The 12,032-nt window shown below is 36.3% G+C and overlaps 1 long non-coding RNA gene across 1 annotated transcript in view; it reads right to left on the reverse strand.

Annotated features, from left to right (window-relative positions):
- Window positions 1-11,539: 11,539 nt before the first annotated feature.
- The window catches only part of LOC110295922, a 23,950-nt gene continuing 23,457 nt past the window's right edge, over window positions 11,540-12,032 (reverse strand). The window contains exon 3 of the long non-coding RNA XR_002378139.1: window positions 11,540-11,644. This is a non-coding gene — a long non-coding RNA (uncharacterized LOC110295922). The remainder of the gene's footprint in view (window positions 11,645-12,032) is intronic.

The following is a 12,032-nucleotide window of genomic DNA, read 5'->3' on the forward strand; positions in this document are numbered from 1 at the left end:
GGTTCTTTTATCCTTGAGAAGAGTTTTTGCTATCCTAGGTTTTTTGTTATTCCAGATGAATTTGCAGATTGCACTTTCTAATTCGTTGGATACATAAAATTCTACATGCATTCTTCCATATAGAGATGTCCAGTTTGATCATCACTAATTGCTGAAAATGCTCTCCGTTTATTCAGTGTGAACTTTTGGCTTCTATATAAAAATTCAGATAGCCATAGATGTGTGCATGTATGTCTGGGACTGAAAGTAGATTCATTGATCAATGTTTCTGTTTTTAAGTCAAACCATATGGTTTCTTATTACTATAGCTCTGTGATACAACTTGAATCAGAAATAGTGAGAACTCCCACAGTTCTTTTATTGTTTAGAATTGTTTAGCTATCCTGTTGTTATTGTTGTTTGTCTTAGTCAGGGTTTCTATTCCTGCACAAACATCATGACCAAGAAGCAAGTTGGGGAGGAAAGGGTTTATTTGGCTTACACTTCCATACTGCTGTTCATCAACAACGAAGTCAGGACTGGAACTCAAGCAGGTCAGGAAGCAGGAGCTGATGCAGAGGCCATGGAGGAACGTTACTTACTGGCTTGCTTCCCCTGGCTTGCTCAGCCTGCTCTCTTATATAACCCAAGACTACCAGCTCAGGGGTGGCACCACCCACAAGGGGCCTTTCCCCCTTGATCATTAATTGAGAAAATGCCCCACAGCTGGATCTCATGGAGGCATTTCCCCAATTGAAACTCCTTTCTCTGTGATAACTTCAGCTGTGTCAAGTTGATACAAAACTAGCCAGTACATTGTTGTTTTACTGTAAGAAGTTGAGAATTGTCCTTTCAATTTCTATTAAAAATTTCATTGGAATTTTAAAGGAGTTTGTGGTGAATCTTTAGGTTGCTTTTGGTGGGGTGATCATTTTTAATGTTAACACTGCCAGTCCACAATGATGGGAGATCTTTTCATTTTTTGATATCTCTTTCAATTTCTTTCTTCAAAGAGCCGTTAACATACAAGCCTTTCAATTGCTTGATTACAGTTTCCCCCAAGATATTTTATATTATTTGAGGCTATTATGAAAGGTGTTGTTTCCCTGATTTCTTTATCAGTCTGCTTGACATTTGCATATAGGAAGGCTTCTCCTTTTTGTTGTTCTGGTTTCAATTTGTTTTTGTTTTTTTAGTTAATCTTGGGTCTAGCCACTTTGCCAAAAGTGTTTTCTTTTTCATTTGATTTTTAACAAATGGTTTCTTCTAAAGTGTTTCTTTTCTCTTTTACTGAAATTTATCAATTGATTTATTTTGACTCCAAAAATAATCTAATACATTTAAGCAAATAATTTTTTTGATCTTGCTATATACTCTAAACCAAGGGACTTTAAACAACCACTTCGTTAAGGCATGTTTATGTTCATCATAAACTTGAGAAGGGCTTGGAAAAAAAACAGAATCATCAAGTTCTACCCTGGCCTTTCTTCTCACATGACTGCCTCCTTAGCTGCTCTCTCCCTGGTCCTATCCCTGTCCCTCTCCCCCTCCCCCTCTCCCTCTCTCTACCCCTCCTCCTCCCTCCTTTTCCCTTTTTTTTTCCTTCCCCTCCTTTCTTTCTCTCTCTTTCAGGTTGCCATGCAGCATTGCTGCTCCCAAAATTGGTGTCTATTGCAGCATAATAACCTCCTACAGTAAGTTCTTTATCACGGAGCTTGGTTTCCCCTAGATGGATGTTTCAGAGAATAAAATGTGGAAATGTCAAGTAAGTATAGGTTCACTTTGGCTTTTCTTCTATTGGTAAAAACAGTCTGATCCACACACTTGTTCCCTAGTTGGAAAAAATGAAAACACACTTGTGGCTCATTTTATTATGCCACCACTTTCTTCAGCTTCATTTCCTTCTCTTATATTATTAGTTCTGTCTTATGATTTATAGTTCTATGGCTCTTGTGTTCATTGTCCTGCAGGTTATTTGAAGCAGGGTCATTCTCTCTTTTTTATTTAACATTCTACCCAAGTGTTTATTTTCAATATATCATTTTAAAATAATGTCTGTTCCAAGCCATCGAATAAAATAAGGCCTACATAAAATCAACCTTTTAATTTTTGAAAACGGTCCATATAAATTTATGTTTGCTGTTTTATTGTTTCCAAATCAAGTTGGTTTATTGAGCTGTTAATTCTAATGATTTCATTGATTTCCCTTTATTCTAGGCACTTACTTTTGATTCTTCTGATTTTTTAAGTTTGACTGGTTCATTTATTAATAACCCAATTTTCCCTAATGTGATACATTATTGAAAACTTTACTTAGCAACAGTAAAATCTATCCTTTTCTTATTTATTTGGTTTTGAGTCATTTCTCATATTGGGCAGGCTGATTTTGAGTTCCTAATTGTCTTCATAATACAGTCTCCCAAATGCTACATTATAAAAATATATCTTACTATCTATCATTATATATTCTACAGAGAATTAGTTATTTACCTACCTCTTTTATTTGAAATGTTATCTTTCAAGTGACTGATCTTATTACTTATTTTTCTGTTTACATAAAATGTAAACTTTCATGTAAATTAAATTAGCTATTCAAAACATTTTTGAGGGCTGGAGAGATGGCTCAGCAGTTAAGATCACTGACTGCTCTTCCAGAGGTCCTGAGTTCAATTTTCAGCAACCATATGGTGACTCACAACCATCTGTAATGGAATATGATGCCCTCTTCTGGTGTGTCTGAGGATAGTGACAGTATACTATAAATAAATAGGTAAATATCTTAAAACATTTTTGAAAATATGAATATTTGATCTACTGAGACATAATCAAGTGGAAAACATAGAAAGATTCAATTAATATTTAACAATTGTCTTACTAAATATTTTACTTTAATAATAATAATTTCCAATTTTTATAAAACCAAATTATAGCTGCTTTGATAATGTGATTTCCATTTCTAATTTTAAATAATACTATGACATCACAAATTCTGAGTTCTAGATTTGAATGAAAGCAAATTATCTACTATAAATAGATAATTTAAAAATCACATTTTCCTCGATACATTTTTTTTTAATTAGAGAAAGAATGAATTTAATAGGATATGTGCAAAGTGCTTACAATCAGTAAAATTTCTTTCTGAAAAAGTGAGTATATTTATGACTTTAAGATGACTTAACTAGAAAAGCATACAAACTATTTGATAAATAGTCTTTTTCATTTAAAAATATCTCAATGTGATTCTTATATGTATACAGGCACAGAAATACCACTCTGTCCTTAGCAGATCTAAAGTACTTGAATGCAAATTAGTCAAACATTCTTGCATGGGTGATGAACATTTAACCTACTGTGTGAATTCAAATCCCATCATCAAAGCTGGTGCAGTAAAAATCAAGGTAAAATCACTGTGAGCTAGTGAAAGACCCACAACATGAGGACTCCCCCATGTTCTGACTCAGTAGAGGCGACACCCCAAATCACTCCCGATAAACAGTCTTGCTGCAAACTGCAAGAGGACTTTTTATTTCAAGAGCACTCTCAGGCCCACAGTCATACACCATGCAGGGGTAGAGGACCATGGCGTACCGAGTAGATGGGTAAGGGGGTATTTAAAGGAAGAAACCACAACTCAAGGAGGTGGGGAGGGAGTTGTTGGAAAATACCAAAAATACCAGTTAAGAGTCACAAGGAAGTGCAAAGTCACAAGAGTCACAAGGTAATTGTGCAGGTTATTTCTCAAGACAGTTTCTATGAACCCCTAACAATAGCACATTTGCATAACAGGTTCCAGCAATGGTCAGGGTGGGTCAGGGTGACTTTCTTTGAATGAACACTCCTTGAACCCAGGAAGCAGGTGGGTGGAGGAATGTCGCTATCTGTTTTATGATTAGCATACCTTGAGTCACAGAGGTCACATTCTCAAGTCTGGGCCTAAAGGCCAAGAATTTTGCTTTTACGTTATACTTTTTCACTAGTATGTCAGTGTGGGAGAAGGAGATCTATTACAGGGAGAAGAGTATGGTAGATAGAAGAGAGCAAACAAGAACAGAGAAAAGCAAAATAATAGATTGTTGCTGTAATCTCCTCCCAGTATGCCCTGGCAATGAAAACACAACACAGTTGATATGATTATATGCTGTGCGCCTAGATTGGGCAGATCTACTGCTGCACTATTATCTTCCACATCTATGAGACCCCTTAGAACTTGTGGTTTCTCCAGGCCATGTGCTTCTGCTCAGCTTTACTTCTTCCTCCTCCTATACATCCTCTCCCTCTTCCATTTTCTCCTCCTCTCCCTCACCTTCTGCTCCATCTTCCCTTTTATCTGCCTAATCATCAGCTCTCCTTTATTTTACAAATTAAGGTGGGAAGCAGGTTTACAGGAAATCACCTGAGTGCTGACTCACTTCTTGTTCACAGCCACTCACAGGAGAATGGAATTAACATCAAATATAATTAGTCCCAGTGCTATCCACATCAATAGGATGTGAAATAAAAGGTATATTTGAGAGAACTATAAATCAACAAGATAATATTAAATAAAAACATATGATAGTCAAACTCTTCATGTGGCTTAACGTTAGTATATCTTGTACTGCAATACATATTGATATTTATCTGTACTTAATAAACCAGTGACATCTTATCTCTAGAATTTGTTTATAGAATTAAGGCTTATTCTTCAACAACTTTCTTACATCTATTTGATGTTTTAGCATTAACGACTCAACTCAAGATTAACAATATCTGCTATGAAACTGCTAAGATTACAGAGAGAAAGTTTGGAGATAAATGTGGCCTCCAAACTGTATGTCTTCTAAATTTAAAGACAAGATAGGACATCAAGTGCGAAAAATGAGGGGAAACAGCCAGAATGCTTTCATGTAGATAGTAAGATAAGAAATGGATTTGATTATTATGTTCTCTACAAAGACTGCCTGTTAATTCCACGTAAGAGTGGTTTACTGTATATCCTCATATAAGAAATAAAAACCTGTAATCAGGAGGCAGCAGTCACTTGTTAAGGAGCAAACTGTCTTACTTCAGTAATCTTGTTTTCAATCCTTTGAATTTGTGGGCATCTGATATAGTGTCCCTGAAGCAATCCCATGGGGAAACGTGCCATTTGTTGGCCATAACTCAAGGAGAGACTTCTAAAAGGGTCCTTTGAAATAATGTAGTTTCTGCGGGACAAATTTGTAGATATCCATATCTGCAGTTTTGCAATAGCCAACAGTGCATGTCAGTCCAATGCTCACTAAAGGAAGGAAAGAGGCACAGGGAACTGCTCTAAGAACATTCCCTTCTCTTTGATGGGGAGACTTGGGGCTTTGTTTTGTTTATGTAGAGGAAATTGAGATGCATTTGGTTACCACAGAAAAAGCCCCAGCTGCTTCTTACAGAGAGGAAAACTCACTGTATGTTCTTCCTCCCAGCCAGGATATAATGTTCTTTTATATATTCTTCCCATGCCATGCCTTTGTTGCTGTGCTGGAGTGTAACTTCTACTGCATTTTAAAACTAAGAAGATAACAAGCCTTTATCAGTATGATGGTTTCATTCTGATTATAGATACATGTTGTCAGCTTAATGTTCTCTCCAATTAAATACTGTTCCACTCTTAAATTTTAATACAAAAAAAAACAAACAAACAAAAAAACAAAACAAAACACCCTTATCTTAAAATTACTAAGTTGGATTTCCAAAACTCCTACTACTTTGAGTTTTGATATTTATTCATAGGTTCATCATATGCTTTTCCCTGAAAAGTTATCCTCATGTTACTAGAGATATTAAGCTCCTCACCAGTCCTTACCATTCTGAAATCAATGCTCCTAACTGTAGCCTTCTTTTTCCTACACTATCAGTAGCCTCATTATCCTGAATGGTTTCTACCAACATTAAAACAAAAGTTTATTCATAATCTGTTTCAAAATGTGAACCAAATGCCTTCCTCTTGTTATTTACACACTAGCCTTCTGGTTCTACATTGAAGATTTATAAAGGATTAGTTGATGTGCTGATACAGACCTTTCATTCTTTCTGCCTTCATCTCTCTCAATCTAGACTACAACTACATGCCTTAATAGATGTAGCAGTCATTGGCGTAACTAAGGACTTCTGGATACACTCAACTTTACACATGAAGAATATCTCTATAGCATACTTTTCATTTATAAATGCCTTTATTCTGATTTTCTGAGAGTTTGTCAATCTTTAAGTATATACTGAAGACTCACAAATTTAGGGAGATATCTACTATTCTAACATCCAGCTTGAGAACCACATATCCAGGAATCCACTTGCCATTTTACGTACATACCTAACAGATATCCACACATGCACATGTACACACACATGTACACAGCACACAGCCATACTCCAGTTCCAACCATGTTATCCATATCTGCACACTGCTTACCATTCCTTAGCTCCTTAAGCCTGTGTCTGATATACCCAGTTTTCTTAATTTTTCTGTCCCAGTGACTACAGTTATAAATCCTTTATGCTAAGTAATTACATAATTCTGAAAATATTACTATTGAGAAACTAATATCTCCATTATTGCAATAATAGTCATGTCTCTTTTATGAAGAATGAAGATGTCTAACCTTCATAACATGAAAATCACTGCTTGGAGCACTTTCTACATCTATTGTGACCTCATTCTACCCAGCCATACCTACCTTGTTATCATAATCTTTTATCTGATATTGTATGATAAGTTAATTCAGTTGAAGGAGAGTTGAAAATTCAATTTCAGCCTTAAAAACAAGAATCTATAATCCAATACTCATATTTTGAGTGACAAAATTGTTATTACTTAACTCACGAGCTTGATTTTATTTGGACATTGAAGGAAAGTATAACTTTTGGCTTTCATATTTCAAAAACTAGAAATATTCATGAGAATTGATTGTTATTATAAGACACGATTACATTAATTTTGAAGTAAAACATTCACAGTATTGACCAGTGGTATATTTTTAGATCTTCACTAATATTAAAGTTGCATTTAAGCTTCTTTGTTCTGATTATACTAGTGTATTACATAAGTGATCAATATACACTACACATTGTACTAAAGGTGTTATATTGTCTCATGTCTTCTACATTCCCTTACTCTTTGTTAAGGGAATTTCTTAAATGTCTTATAACATCCTACCTAATAAAATTAATAGGTTCTTCCTTTTATTTTATTTTTTCATGGTTATACTATATAATTTAGTTTAGAAAACTTAAAATTCACACCATTATTTATCCTCTGAACTTAATTTTATTTCTTGTTTTAAAAGCAAAGTTAGGGAAAGGATGGAAGGAGCTGAAAAAGTTTGCAACCCTATAGAAAAAAGCAACAATATCAACCAATCACACTCCCCTGAGCACCCAGGAACTAAACAACCAACCAAAGAGGGACTCATGGCTCCAGCTGGATATGCAGCAGAGGATGGCTTTGTTGGGCATCAGTGGGAGGAGAGGCCCTTGGTACTGTGAAGGTTTGATGCTCCAGTGTAGGGGAATGCCAGGGCAGCAGGAGTGGGTGGGTGGGTGGAGGAACAACCTCATAGAAGCAGGGGGAGGGGGGATAGGATAGGGGGTTCAGGAGGAACTGGGAAAAGGGATAACATTTGAAATGTCAATAAAGAAAATATCTAATTTAAAAAAACAGGCTTTTAACTGATTCTTTTGTAACAGTAATTTTCTCTTCACCTTTCATATATCTGTTGGATTTTGTGTGTTTTTGAGGGATCTATTCACAATTTAAAATATTTAACCTACTTTGAGTAAAATCTGAATACATAAAAATAAATGAGAAAGATCCAGATATAATAAATATGTTTATTGGAATTGAGGTCTAAGAAATATCTGATCAAGTTTCCATAATCTATACCTACACTCCCAGGATTTGGGAGATGGAGACAGTAGGGTAACATATGCAGGGTCAGTTTGGACTATATAGAAAGATCCTGCATCCAAAAGACAAATGAGTTACCACAAAATAATAGAGTAAAATAATTGTTTTATGCTGCAATTTAATTTTTTAATTTAAATAATTTAATTGAAACATATATGTTCAGCAGTTGGGCATATTTATGGAGCATTGTGTGATGTTTCAACATGCATATAATACAGTGTTGAACTCAGGGCATCTAATCCATCTAGTCTGACACATCTTATTTGCTTATGCTGAAAACATTCTAAATCATGCCTTTCAGATTTTTGGAATGCATATTATTTTATAGTTATCTATATCCATGCTGTTTTTTGTTCAGTCTTACTCCATCAACCTGCAATTTAGAACCTGTCTTAGTTTCTTTTCTTATTGCTATGAGACTATAAACCCTGAAAGAGGCAACTTAAGGGGTAACAAGTATATTTTGTCTTATAGTTCAAGGTTATAGACCATCATTTAGGAGAAAAATGGGCTATAGCAACAGGAGCTTTGGCTAGGTAGTCATATCACAACTTCCAATACATAGTAAAGAAAGAGACAAATGCATGCTAGTGTTCAGTATATTCTATATTTAATATAGTCCAGTACACACTGTCCAGAAAATAGTCTTGCCCACCATTTGAGGGTCTTTCAATCTCAATTAAACTACAATTCAAATAATCACCCACAAACATGCACAGCAGTCCATCTCCCTGATGACCATACATTGTTAAATGGACAAATAACAGGAAGCCTCAAGAGAACCATATTAATCTATGTCCCTACATTTTCCCTCTTCCAGCATTCTAGAGACTCTGGTCATCACCATGCTACTTTCAGCTGCCACAAGGGTGAAACTGGTGCAGGTTCCTCATATTAGGAAAATCACATGAAACTTATACCTCTCTTCTTTAACAGAGGACCTGTAATTGTGATTACATTGTTGCGGAGAATGGAATTTCATATGTTCTGAGAAAACTAAACAAAACAAAACAAAAACATAATCATGTATTTGGGAGAAACAGGAATGAAGCCCTGAGGGTCAGCAGAAAGAATGGAAATATGCAACTCCAAGAGTTGGGATATTGGGGATCCTCTAGAATTTCCAGAGACTTGGGAGGTGAGAGACTCTCAGGATTCAAAGGGAGGGACCTTCGATGAAATGTCCAACAGTGGGGAGAGGGAAGTCATAGAGTCCATGTCTAGTAGAAAGGCAGGGCATCAGGTGGAGGGACAGGGTTTCCATCCCACAGTCAAAATCTCTGAGCTAGAATTGTTCCCATCTAAAAGAATGGCAGGGACAAAAAATGGAGAAGAGACTGAGGGAAAGGAGGTTCAGTGACCACTTCATCTTGTGATCCATATCAAGGGTAGGCTCCAAGGACTGACACTATTACTGATGCTATGGTGGTATTACAAACAGGACCTGACCATGGCTGTCCTTTCAGAGTCCCAAGAAGCAACTGACTGAGACAGAGGCAGATACTTACACCCAAATAATAGACTGAAGTCAGGGACCCCTGTCATTTAACTAGGGAAAGAAGTTTAAGAGGAAAGCAACCCCATAAGAAGACCAGCAGTCTCAACTAACCTGGACCTCTGAGATCTCTCAGACTCTGAGCCACCATCCTGGCAACATAAAGGAGCTGGTCTGCGGTCACCAACACATGTACAGCAGAGAACTGTCTGGTCTGGCCTCAGTGAAAGAAGATGCTCATAACACTTGAGAGCCTTGAGGCTCCAGGGAGCGGGGAGGCCTGACAGCCTGGAGTTGTGGGGACAAGCTCTTGGAGGCAAGGGGGTGGGGGTGTAATGGGATGAATGGAATGAGGAAGTTTCAGAGGGCCGACCAAGAGGAGTATATTGACTGGAATGTAAAAAATAATAAAGATAAAGATTTTTAAAAAATAAGAAAGTTGAACCTACACAACGCCTTACACATTGCAGATTTAAGCATGTTATCAATATTCAACAAATTTATATTGAATGACAAGATGCAATGAGCTGCATAATTGTATTAATTTTAGACAATTTACAGCTTGTTAAATTATTAAGAAAACATTTCAGATGAAAGACAAAGATATATAAACATATAGGAGGCTTAAATTTCATGATGAATTTAGAGATAATCTTTTTGTCATATATTTCATTTTCTCTTTCAATTGATGTTATTATACATTTTTTATTATTTAAAAACATGACTTTAAGAAAGAACATATAATCGATTATCAAAATATTGCATAAGGAAAAGACTCAAAAAACATATATGAAATAGCTATGATATTTTTAACTTTAAGATGCTGTCAATGAAAGCAAAATATTACAAAAATATAAAGCAGTCTTTTTCTCTTGCTCCTCTCTATCACATAAGTAAATAAATAAATATTTTTAAATTAAGTATATATAATGTTTAGGTGTTTTACTTATAGAAAGTATGATTTAAAAGAATGGCTTGCTCACCTAATGTATAAAAGAGGTTGATATATTCATACTATTTAGAATAATAGTAGTACATATCAACTGTGTACATATATCACACAGGACTGATTATTATTGAAACTATTATAAGAAAAAAATAAACAACAACAAAATAGCAGGTCTGGTGAGAGGACTCATCAGGAAAAACTGCTTTTGTGACCAAACTTACTGTTCTGTTTTGATTCGTGGGATGTACATTGTAGAAAGGAAAAACAGATTTGGATTACAAAAAATTGTGCTCTGACCTCCAATTATATATTTTAGGAAATGTGTGAATGCTGTAACACTATAAAAATACATATGTAGAGGCAATATTTTTATAAAGGGAACTGTGAACTCAAATACTTTCTTATTATAAAAATTGCATTCCAATTCTAGACTAGGCTAACAGTGACTACCACGAGAATGGTTTACTGGAGATGATCAGAAAGAAACAAAGGAAGTATTTCATAGTGAATTTTGAAAGCATTTTTAATTTAGCTAAGAGTTAAGGAAAAAAAAAAATCTTCCAAAAGAGTTGAGCTCTCCACTTAGTATATGTACAGCATGAACTGAATTAGAAATACATGTGAGAATTATCTGATAGTCATTAATAAATAAAGAATCACTGAGACAAACATAATTTTACAAGTACATTGAGTGAAGGGAGCCAAACACAAAAGATGACATGAAGTATGATTCTATTTATATTATATTCAATAATCTGGGAAACAAATCTGCAGTCTTAGAGACAGAATACTTATCTGTCAAAAGGGGATTAAGATGTATTGGAAGTGTTTTTGACTGTGGGATAGCAACCCCAATCTCCTTACTTGATGCTCTGTCTTTCTAATGGAGGTGGACTCTACAAGGTCCCTCTCCCCACTGTTGGGCAATTCATCTCACGTTCCTCCCTTTGAGTCCTAAGAATCTCTTACTTTACCTCCCAGTTCTCTTGTGCATTCTAGAAGGTCCAGCCATCTCCTGCTCAACTGGTGTTGCATATTTCCATTCTTTCTGTTGGCCCTCAGGGCTTCTCTCCTGCTCACCCCCCACCCCCAATACCTGATCATGTTACCCTTTTCTCCTCTTCCTCCCCTCTACTGCCCAGAGCCTGGTCTAACCTCAGTGAGAGAAGATGTCACTTACTCTCTAGAGGGAATGACAAGGCTTAGCAGGGGGTGAAAGTGGGGACATTCTCTTGGAGACAAAGCAGAGGAGGAATGGGATGTGGAAATGTCAGGAGCACACCAGGAGGAGGTAATGACCGGACTGTAAAAAATAAAAGCATTTTTTAATTAGATATTTTTTCATTTACATTTCAAATGCTATCCCCAAATCCCCCTATACCCCCCCACCCTGCTCCCCAACCCACCCACTCCCCTTCCTGGCCCTGGCATTCCCCTGTACTGGAGCATATGATCTTCACAAGACCAATGGCCTCTCCTCCCAATGATGGCCTACTAGGCCATCCTCTGCTACATATGCAACAGAGACACAACAATATGAATTAACCAGTATCCCCCAGAGCTTGTGTCTCTAGTTGAATTTTTTTTAAATGAAATAAAAATAGAGGTATTAGCCGGGTGTGGTGGTGCACGCCTTTAATCCCAGCACTCGGGAGGCAGAGGCAGGCGGATTTCTGAGTTCGAGGCCAGCC

This window comes from Mus caroli, chromosome 6 (genome assembly GCF_900094665.2).
Source record: "Mus caroli chromosome 6, CAROLI_EIJ_v1.1, whole genome shotgun sequence".
Classification (NCBI taxonomy): Eukaryota; Metazoa; Chordata; class Mammalia; order Rodentia; family Muridae; genus Mus; species Mus caroli.